This window comes from Polyodon spathula, chromosome 23 (assembly GCF_017654505.1).
Source record: "Polyodon spathula isolate WHYD16114869_AA chromosome 23, ASM1765450v1, whole genome shotgun sequence".
Classification (NCBI taxonomy): domain Eukaryota; kingdom Metazoa; phylum Chordata; class Actinopteri; order Acipenseriformes; family Polyodontidae; genus Polyodon; species Polyodon spathula.
The window spans coordinates 18,852,590-18,864,999 of record NC_054556.1 but is presented as its reverse complement, the minus strand read 5'-3'; positions in this window follow the sequence as shown (position 1 = coordinate 18,864,999).

The window sequence follows — 12,410 nt, the reverse complement described above, 5'->3', positions numbered from 1 at the left end:
CTATGCAACCCCGGTTTCAGAGAACCTGGGTTGCATCCACAACCTTACATTCTCTTTCAATTCAAAAATAGCCATCAACTAATGGGCACTGTGTACCAAAGCAGTCACGAGGGAGACCATGTGGCAGTAGGACAGGATCGGTCTACATGTAAAAAAATATACACAGAACAGCGCTTCAGCGTGTTGTTCGAAAGACAATGTCCTAACACTGTTCTATGAACAGAGGATCTTTAACAGTACAATATCGTACTGGGATACTCTTACCACGTGGGTAACACTGGAGAGCGTACTCAAAGAGTACAGCAGTCTAATCCAGACTAACACTAAGTGGTCTCTTCCACCGGTGTAACAGAGTCCAAGACCGAAGCTCCAAAAAGTGGAGCAGAGGAATCCAGCACATTCAGTCTGTAGAACCTCAAGAAAGTGTGTGGCGTAGCCCAGCTAGCTGCAGCACATATTTCAGACACTGGAACACCTTGAGAGAGGGCCCAGGACGTCGCCATACCCCTGGTAGAATGCACCTTCAATTGCCCCAGAGGGGAAAGGCCAGCAGATTCATAAGCCATAGCAATGGTGTCCACTATCCAATGGGACAGGCGCTGTTTAGACAATGCCAGACCCAGCATCCTAGAACCATAGCACACAAACAACTGTTCAGTGTGTCTGACACCCCTTGTACGGTCAATATAGCACCTCAATGCCCGCACCGGGCAGAGCATGTGCAACCGTTGGTCCTCCAGAGAAGAGAAGGGAGGAGGATGGAATGCCATCAACTCCACAGTAAAAACGCAGTCTTTAAGGACATGATCTTCAGATGCACAGTGTGGAGTGGCTCAAATAGGGCTTTTGTAAGGGCTTCCAGCACCACATTAAGGCACCACGAGGGGAGGCTAGATGTCCTGGGAGGACTCAGCCTCCTCGCACCCTTAAGAAATTGGGACGCCAGGAAATGGTTTCCAGGCGATAACCCATCTATGAGTGTGTGACAAGCAGACATGGCTGCCAGGTACACCTTCAATGTGGAAGGGGACCTACAGTCAGCTAATAGTGTCTGGAGAAACTATATGATAACTGCCATGGGGCAGGTAAATGGGTCCTGGCCCTGGGCCAGACACCAGTCCTGAAATAACTGCCACTTATACGGGTATTGCGACCTGGTAGAGGGAGCTCTCGCGCTCTGAATAGTGTCAATAACTGCGATGACAGCCCTAGAGCTGACAGGCATTCTCATTCAGGGGCCAGACACATAGTTGCATCAGCTGGGCGTTTGGGTGCCACAGATCGCCCTGGGCCTGAGAGAGGAGATCCTCCTGCAGGGGGATCTGCCTCGGCTGGCCATGCAGGAGTTGCACCAGGGTCGAAAACCAGGTCCTTCGGGGCCACAGAGGAGCTACCAAAAGCACAGTAGCTTTCTCTACCCTGACCTTCTCTAGGAAGGTGGGGAGCAGTGGTGTCAGTGGGAAGGAATATAGAAGACAAGAGGGCCACTCGTGGGCCAGGGCGTCGACTCCTAAGGGACTGTCAAGGTCTCTCATTGAGAACCAAAGAGGGCAGTGCGTAACTCCTGCGAGACAAAGAGATCTACGTCTGCTCTGCCGAACCACTCCCAGATGCGTTCCACTGCCCTGGGGTGGAGACGCCATTCCGAGGCCAGGGTACCTCCTCCGCAGAGGAGATCTGTGGCGTGGTTGAGTTCGCTGGGGCTACGACCACAGTAACAGCCGAACCGTCATGCGGTGAAGGCTCGAAGATCTCAGGCCGCCCTGGCAGATGATATATGCCACGACCTCCTCAAGACAACACCTGTAAAACTCAACTCTTCCCTTCTGAACAATATAGCACTTGTACTTATTTGCACTTATCTACTCCCTATTTTACTGTATTTAATCCTGCATTTAATCCAATCTGTTGTATTTTGTATTTCACTTTTACTCGTATCTAACCCTGATGTAACTATCAGCACTGTTATCTGCTCTTGAACTGCCCCGATATCAAATTGTACTGTGTTTTGTATTTGCTCTTACTAGGACTGAAGTCATTGTATTTTGTATCTTGCTCTTAATTGTTCTGTTATTCTTGATATGCATTTTATTTTGTATACAGCTGTGAGTCGACCCTGGCTAAGGGCACCTGCTAAGAAATAAATAATAATAAATAATAATAATAATTTCTGTGGTGTTAGAAGGTAATAACTGCCTAGTCAATGAAGCCATTATTTGAACAAGGCAGTTCCATTATTACACTGGAACACACCATCCAAAGTTACTATTATACTTTACCTTTTTAAAGTGACTTTATTTACCTCACTTTGTCTTAAAAGCATTATAGTTTAATGAAATGGTTAACCTTTTGAGGGCTTGACCATACATGTGAAAAGTGTTTCAGTAAAGAGCAAGTGTCGTTAATTAATTTCATCTCTCAGCCGTGCTATATTTGCTGTTTCATTATTGTGTAATAACAGAACAGCTTGTACAAGTGTCCGATTGTTGTATAATTAGAAATATATTTAAATATAGTTATGAAAATATTATTCCGTATATGAAAAGCTGCATCTGTATTGTCCAATATATTTCAGTATATATCACAATATTGTGCAATACAAATCTAAATACATGCATTGTGTATCTATCTATCTATCTATCTATCTATCTATCTATCTATCTATCTATCTATCTATCTATCTATCTATCTATCTATCTATCTATCTATCTATCTGTCTATATATATATAGTTCACCAGGTTCACGTTGTGTTGTGTAAAATAGTTAAACAAATCCAAACAAAAGTCATACTTGAAATGAAACACGCCGGAGTGTGGTTTTATTTGAAAACAAAACAAACCGAAAACAAACAAAACCTACCCCGTTCTCAGGTCCTAAACTAAACACTTATTATTTTTCCCTTTAAACTAAACAGGGGTAGGCTAATTCTGCTTACCCTCAAAACAAAGTCTCCTTTTCACTTTTACAGTTCTCCGTTCTCTCACCGTTTTGTCTCTCCGCTCTCTCTCTCTCTCTGACCATCTCAGCTTAACCCGTTTTAAGTGCTGGGCAATCAAGCAATTACACAATTAAGACCAATTGCTAATTACTCTAGAGAACAGTCTGTTCCCCATGGTCTTAAAACCCATCACTTCATTTCCCAGTTTGTTTGCTGACCAGTTAGTTTATGTTGTCTTCACATTTTATTATTTTACTTTCCTTTGAAAGCGTCAGCACAACCTTTACCCAGATGGAGTGTGTACTCCTTACAGCCACGGCCTCACAGCTGACCAACATTGCTGTGGAATGTACACTCCATCACTATATATATATATATATATATATATATATATATATATATATATATATATATATATATATACACATAGCTACTAGTACACAACCCCCAAAACTACAATATATTATATTCCTATGTATTGTGCTGTGTTTTGTTGCAACAAGAAGCATTAAATTAGCATTACAGAATGAAAGCAAAGTGATTCCTTCTTCCTTTCTGCTTGTACATGTGTTTCAATAATTGAATACGAATACATCAGAAAGTGTAGCATGTCTGAAAGATTGTAGTCCAGGGAGATTTCTTAGATCTTTAATACAGCTATATATATTTTTCTTTTTTTGCTCTGTTTTATCTACTGATCCTTGCAAACTCTAAATGAATGCAATCCTACTGGGAGGCTGTGCGGAAAGTGACAGTTCAGCTCTTTACAGCGCTTGAGAAACAACATTTTACTAAAATTACTCAAGCAGCAAAGCAAATCAGTGTAATGAAATATTGACCACTGGGGAGAAGGAAGGGGAGTTCATTTGTTTTGTTTAATGTCTCCTGCTGTGTAAGCGGCGAGGTGGGTGAGTGGATTAGCACAGTGTTCAGAAAGTGGAGGTTTTGCTGGCGAATGCCTCGAGAACACAGCTCCTCTTCACAGAAAGGCCTGGCTGCTGAGACTGTACAATGGGTCGAAGTGATTTGTCTGAATGCGTAGGGTAGCTTGTGTTCAGTAATGATAGATGTTTAGAAATTAGTTTAGTAAATCCTTAGCGACATTCAGATTGATACTATGCAAATTACAAACCAGTTTAAAAACAGAGAATCTGTATTAATCCAATTGATTAAAAGTGTAGAAAAACAACAGAGACATGTGCTGTACATATTGAATAAAAAACTACACTAAACATATTCAAATATACAGGTAAGCAGTTGCAAAGGCCATGGGATACTTCATGTCTACATCAAAAGAGTCATATTGTGGAGCCCAGTAATCCATATAACACTTCAGAGTTCCTCAATTGATAGCCCTATTTTTTTCTGTTTTTTTTTTTTTAAACTGGAAATTGGCAATTGGTTTTTACCCCATTTTCCCTCCTATTTGAAATGCCTAATTTTTTAAGCCTGGCTCACCGCCAGGGTGACTCAGGAGAGATGAAAACGAACATCCTCATGCATCCTCCAAAACATGTGCCATCAGCCGCCTGCTTCTTTTCACTCTGCAAGCCTGCCATGCAACTATCATTAGAGCTACAGTATTGGAGGACCCTGCAGCTCTGGGCCGCTTGCAGACACAGGTCACTGTACAGGTCTACACAGGTCGCTGGTGCGGGAAAAGCCGAGGACGCCCTGGCCGACCTAGGCCCTTCCCTCCTCGGGTGGCTCTCGGCCAATTGTGCGCCGCTCTCTGGGAACTCCGGTCCATGGCAGGCAGTGGAAGAGCCTGGACCAGAACCAGCAACCGCCACGCTATGGGGGCCATCCTGCACTCCACGCAGAGTGCCTTTACTGAATGCACCACTTGGGAGCCCCCTTACCAAAGTATTCTTTTACTCTTTGGCAAGCTTTGGATGAAACTTTAATTTTTATGACCAGCTACAGCCTGAGAGTTGTTGCCCTATAACAGACTTTAAAGATGTAATGAAAAGACTCAGATTCTGCATGCAGCTGTGCAAAGCATGCTGTTATCTGGCTGCTGTCAGGGAAAGAATGTTTTATTTCCTGAGAAAAGGTCAATAAAACTGACCTCATCCGTACTGGTACAACCAGGAGTTGTCTGGTCAAAATGTTGCTGACACACAGTGATAAGCCAACAACTAAGCATTGCACACAAAGGAGTGTATTTAAGAAGCATGAAAATCCTCCATGAACACACTCCAGCACCGTGTCCGATGCTTTTTCCAGAAATCGCCAACTCATATCATTGATTCATGTCTGTTAATAACTAGTGGCTTCATTATTGGTTTTAATGATAATGATTATGCTGATTATTGGGATCAGTAAAGGGAACTTGTTAAATTTTGCTTAAATCCTTGTTGTGTGGGCTCCTTAACAAATAGCAATATACATAATTTAGTGTCCTTACATGCACCTTACACAGTGATCAGTGTATCTGCAGGAGGAGCTTTGGTGCTGAATGTGGACATCTGGACATGTTTTTTCCCCATGGTTCTTAAAGTGTACCAGATGGACGCAGTGGCTGATTTGATGAGACTCAGTTATATCAGCTTGAACCAAAATGAGTCTGATGGCATACATGTGTCTTTTGTTTGTTGCAGAAGATTCAGCTGGTGCATGGGGTAACATAGCAGCTGCAACTATTGCTGCTGCAAATTCAAATATTCTTCTTTCTTTTTTAAAATTGCATCAGTAGTGTTCCTGGAAAGCATGTGACAATGACACTAGAAACAGTCAGATATGGTGCCAGACAACTACATTGAAGTTCAAGTGCTTCTTTTAAGCTGCTTTTGTGGCTTCATGGACAAAACATTTTTTTTGTTGGCTATTGCGGATTTATTATGTATTCAAATTTTGACTACAGTCATAGGTGGGAAATCAAGGAGAAACCACACATCTGAAGTCATTTGCTCAATTCCTTCTATCTTTCTTTTAGAATAAAACCCTTCAAAGGATTTGGAGGAAGCTACATTTCCCCTGCTCCTTTGTTTTTTTTGTTATATCTCCTACATTTGATGAAAATGGGGTTGTCATGTTGTCTTTTGGCATTGGAGTGCACTGATAACACCTGATTTGTTTCCGGTTTGACAATTAATTGTATATGCATGCTTGGTGTTAAGAGGATCAGAGACAAACCTGACCTTTAATTAACTCCCATTCATCTGAATTCTGTCCCCAACATAAATTCTGTACTGCACTCATCTGTACTTGTCTTTTTATACAACCTCCACACCATGATGAGGCTAATTCTCTTCCCCAGGAAAGCTAGACCCTTTCCAACATCCTGTTCTCCACTCAAGTTTTGACAAATTATGTTTAGCTATGTGATGTGGCTTATACCAGTGTCCCCTGAGGACTCCTGTACTAACTTCATTCTCTAAAATAAAATGTTGATTCCAGGTATCCCGAGAGGTTCACCTGCTAAAGGCACGAGCTAATGTTGTGCAGGGTAGGGAGCACAGGTTAGCACATCACATTGCCTCTGATGCTCACAGGTGCTCAAAGTGGACACTGCAGGGCTGGCCTTTGTCCTCCAAAGGCCTGTAGCTTGCTGACACACGCCATCGAGTTCCTGGGTCTAAAGAGGCAATTGTATTATGGAACCACAATCATTATATCAGATTGGCAACCAGCTTTTTACACTGTATTAGCAGTAAATAATTTACACAGTTACCATTGAATTCATTCAAATATAAACCTAGGGTTTGTCTGTGCCACCTAGATTGTTCTGTACACTCTTTCTATGACCTGACTGTTACTCTAAAATATATCCTTGCTTTTCTGTCACACTGTATAAGTGCTTTTAAACGTATTCTACTTTGTTGTGAGCTGTTTGTCTAGAGCAGCAGAACTGTAGAGCTGTTGAGCGTTCCCTTAGAGATTAGGTGAAATAATTAAACAAATAAAACCTCGCTCAAACGGCAACATTTGTTTTGAAGTTTATAAAGCGCATAGCACTTTTCATTGTGTGTAACAAAATGTATAGATCTGAACGCATGACTCTGTAAAATTGGATGTAACCTCAAAACAATAATGCAGGCTCAATCAGTATTGATTTAAAGCTCTCAAGCAATGTACAGGGTTGCAGACACTTGTAATGTGTGTATACCGTTGTGTGAATTGGTAAACATCTGGGACTGAAGAAAGGGGGTTTGGTACTCAAACCCTGCCTGTGTTTTGGGTTGCTTCTCTCTGTCGATTTCTCTGCAAAGCAAACCAGCTACTATATGAAATGTACTTGATCACCATGCATGAAGCCTCATGAGCTGCTTTGCCACGTGATACAATGACTATTACCCCACACAGGGCATGAAACCCCTGGCATACAGTGGAGGCGGTTCTATGTCGTTGCATGCATGCATGCATACAGCTGTCACATTTTACATTTTCACACTTATCTGGAAAGCTTTTTAAATTGTGATCAAACTTGGTATTAACATTATTTGTCATACGCTGTTGGGAGCATCAGATTACAGGGATAGATGGAGGTGTCTCTCTGTGCTGTCTGTTTATCACACGTTTTACAAGTACACCCACCCCTCGTTATATTGCCCTTCGCTGTACTGCAGATTCGGATATATTGCGGTCCTGGAGTTGGCTCCCCATTTTTACTGTCTAACTCACTGCGTATGGCTTAGCTACAATATACATAGGAGCTTAAAATTACTGTTCATTTTATTTCGTACTGCACATCACAAACAACAATATACAAAACAATTAAAAACAAAGCATTAATATAGTACTGTTATCATATAGACACGCATTGCACAATAACACAAAGCAAATTAAATATCTACTTGCTGAAGTGGTTTTTATTTTAGTCAGCGAGGTGCTCACATGTGGCAGCAATGCACTAGCAAAAGCCACAAGGCAGTGACGTCAGCTCCCTAGCAACAAGCCTTCTATGTTGTTGTTGGCAACGGATTCTTTCAATTCAGCGGGTTTGTGCATTTGAGAAAGGAGAGAAAGACTCATGAAATTAGTTGGAAACTGAAGTTGATGAGAAGCAATTACCCTCCGCAGTAAAAATTAAAAAGGTGTGCTGCTTTTTATACGGAAAATGAGAAGAAGCAGAGTGCGTAGAGCATTTATACTGGACCTTGATGCCCACCATAAAATGAGGGCATGGTTGTACAGTATTTATTTGTTAGCCTATTTGTTTTTTTATTAGTCTCTCGCTATATCGCAGCCCTCGATATATAGCAGATTTATACTGGACCCCGAAACGAGCGATATATTGTGTATTTTGAGAACACAAGTTATTCCACATACAGCGAAACTTTCATTTAGATAAACACTATAACATGATACTAACATCGTTTGCTCACCTATTGACATGTAGGTCTTGAAGACCACATACACAATTACACTACAGTAGTGTGTAAATTCATTAGGACAGCTCAAGATTCGTCATTTATATCCTTTATATACCTAACTGCATGAAAACCTCAATTCAATATTTCAATATCTGGTCAGTAATAGAAACAGTTGGCACTCGTGTGAAAATGTTAGACCACGTTGTGCTCTAATTAGGCATCTTAAACAACTTCTAAAAAGCATTTTACCATTTGTGGCTATGTTTTCCTTTGCTCTTCCTGTTTTTAATTAATTGCATGCATGGCCTACAGTATTAAAGAACTCAATTTAATTAGACAATCACTAATTTGCCTCTATTTTGATAAAATTTTCCAAGCTTTTCAGTTGCAGTGGTTTGATTTCATATGCACAGCAAATCACAGAAGCAGTGGGGTGTTCTAATAAATGTGCACACGGCTGTATCTATCCACAGTTTTTATTCCACGCTATTCTGAACACGCTGTTGCTACACATCATACTGATAGCTAGAATCTTGAATTAACAACCCTGGTGGAGAATGCATGTTTCTGACACACTCAGGGCACTAGCCAGCCTTGAAAAATCAAGGCAATTGCCCATGCACTGCGACTGAGCAACTTATAAGAGAGGGAAAATAAATCTCTATTTGTATGATTTTAATCGAGGCCTGTGCCTTGGGTGCCTTGTAGCTGGTTACAGCCTTGCACACTTGTTAATGATGGCACAAGGTTTAATGAGTAGGAGAGTGTCTTTTGGCTAAGAGTTACAAACTTACACCTACATTTATACTGGGGCATTCACGGATACTGATTAACTGAACAATGGGAGACTCAATCACTCCCAGAATTCCACTCATTCTCACGTGTCAAGAAAAATCAACCCTTTATCTGCCAAATCCTCTACACCGTGTCACGATCCTGGAGCTGTCGCCAAGGGCCAGCACAAGCTGGAACAGCACTGCACTACTGTCACTGATAAACTGTATCACCCACCACAAGCACTGCTACATGCATCCAGGACTAGTGACCGTGTTGGTATTATTGTGGGTGGATATTTGTGTTTATTGTTTGGGACTGAAACCCATTGTTACTTACTCCATGCAATACATATTGTTGTGTATTGCCGGGGTCTTATTATTTGGTCACCAGACCTGGATACAATAAAATTCCTTTCCAACTGGATTACAGCTCTCTTTGTCTGTTTAATCGCACACTTCATCACTCCTGCACCTGCATCCACTTAACCACATTGCCACAATTACTTATAGCAGTATTTCAATAATGTATTTAATCAGAGTCTGTAACTCTCAATTCCATAAACCAGTCCCCCCACAGTATGTCTGTATTGCATTTAATTAATACCTAACAACTTCAAACTTCTTAAAGGGAATATAAGTAACAGCATGCCTCTGCAAACATCTTTCACAGTGAACACTTAACTCAGTCAGCAGTACAACCCAAAGCAACACAATCAATTCATTTAGGGATATGTTTTCAAAGTGTTTATCCAAGTTTGTATCTCATATTAGTATTGCTAATTATGTACAGCACATATATTGGAGTAATCAATTGAAGTTCAAATACACACATTTATTAGATTGCAATTATAATGCCTCTACCAATTGGGGATTGTTTTTTCCAAGAAAAGATTTCAGGCAAATACATTATTTGCACAGGAAAGCAACCGCCACCCCCCACCCCCATGCTCGTCTGTGAATAATTGTTTTTATTGGGAAAACAATGACTGAAAAATGTAATGTAGGTATGAAGGCAAACACATGGACCACCAGCCTACAAACGTACACTAGCCCTGTACACAATCTTGGGTTTCAGAATGACCTACAGTTAAAGGGGTGTCTAAAAAAATAATAATAATCGTTAAATAGGTCTAATGAGTGACATTTGGAAAGAAACACATATTATTAAAAAAGAAAAATTATGTACTTCAAATTTAAAACAGATTTGGTTAAAAAAAAAAATCTGTTTGCAAACCTTTCTGTCAAGTAGACTTGAACTTCCTTGATCACTTGGAGGGTAATATTGTCCTCACCTCTTCAACAGCTTATTTATTGTGATTAACCAATCAGCTACTTCCCCTGTGGACTGACATTGCAGCCAGTGACATGACCCCAAACACAACACTGAAGTGAAATAACTTAGGAGGGAAACAATCACAAACTCACTTTTAAAGGTAAGCAAACTGAGAACTATCTTTATCCTAGTACAGTACCAAATGTTTAAAACATGTTCAAAAACCGTACATTTGAGACAAGCACAATGATGAGATGATTGTTGTGTTAGGTGCAAACATTGTAAGTCGTATTCTTATTTTATAATCATTTTCTCAAGTCAAAATAACAACTAGACCCTTTCTTTTTGGAACAGAGCTTTCTTAACCTCTCAATCACACTGAAAACATGCCTCCAGTCTATTTGCTTAAATCTTTGATCAAAACATATTTGAATGCTGCATGAAACTGCTTCATAAAGTTTCCTACAACTGCAGTGGTCTTGTGCTGCATATGTGATGCTTGAGTTCTGCAGTTGTCTTGTGCTGCATATGTGATGCTTGAGTTCTGCAGTTGTCTTGTGCTGCATATGTGATGCTTGAGTTCTGCAGTTGTCTTGTGCTGGATATGTGATGCCTGAGTTCTGCAGTGGTCTTGTGCTGGATATGTGATGCTTGCATTCTGCAGTGGTCTTGTGCTGGATATGTGATGCTTGCATTCTGCAGTGGTCTTGTGCTGGATATGTGATGCTTGCATTCTGCAGTGGTCTTGTGCTGGATGTGTTTGCCAGTGATGAACTTGTTTCAGCTTTATAGGATTGTTGTTATTTTCTATATATTTTTCTGGTGCTGAAGATAATTTTAAAAAATGGCCACAAAATCGTCACAAATTGAAGTAGAACACAACAGGAATAGCACCTAATGCACTGGAATTCAGAGGCCAATATTGTAAAGTGTAACTGTTACGTTTACCAGGATATACCTGCTTATTATCTCCTTAGACGGCAAAACCTTACAATTGACAGGTTTAAAAAATTATGAGATCAATCAGCTACTAGGAACTGGGCAAGCTCAGGTGGGCTGAACGGCCTCTTGTTTGTAAATGTTCATCTTCTTAGGTAAGGTAAGTGATTTATTTGTGCGTCTCAAAAAGAAACACCAAAAATGAAGAAACATAAAGATACATTCCATTCCAGAGGTACAACCCCCCCCCCCCCCCCCCACCCCCCCACCCCCCCACCCAAGGGGAATCCCCTTAGTATTCTGGCAGTGCATCACTACACAACCTTGGCAGCGGCCAAACTACATGATTCGAGTCACGACTTCTGAATACACGGAATACAGGGACGTCAGCAGAGGGGGCACATGACCCCATACATGATTTTTGCCTAAAGGGAATTGGAAAATGATGCATTTTAGAAGCATTTCTACAAAATTTGCAGCAAGACAAGCAGAGGGATTTAGTCTCTGAAATCCTGATAGAGCAGGTGGCTTGATCCAGGGAATTGCCTTAGTGTCAAACTCAAGCTGCACACAAAGGCAGAAAGAAAACACAGTAATGATTCTACATTTATTTTTCCCAAACAAAAATAGGGCCTATTGGACAATGACCACACAATGCTGAAGTTACATATTAACCCAATGTGTCCCCACATCTCCAGAATGTTCTCCAGAACTTACTCAACATTTATCAACCAATGTGAGACATTGGGTGCTAGTGTCAATAGAGGCCAATAGAAACTCTTACTTCAGCTGAATTCATAAACAAAATCTGGCAAAATATGAACGTCACATTTGAACGATCATATGTTGGCAACATACTACTCGACCAGTACATAGCCTGGCATATCAGACCAAGGACGTATAACCCCAAATTCACTACCAAAACAAAGTGTTGGGTACATATTAAAGATGCCAACCCCTTTCCCCTTATTTCCTAATCTGTAATAATGTAAAATTAAGGCAATGTTTAACGTGCGTTTCCAGTAATCATGTTTCAGCAGCTGCTATAGTAATTGGAATAATTTTTAAAAGACATTGACGGAGGACAACTGAAGTGTGGACCAGCAAACACAAAGACAAACTGAAGAACCTCTGAACCAGGAGAAGGAAAAGATCTGAAAAGAAA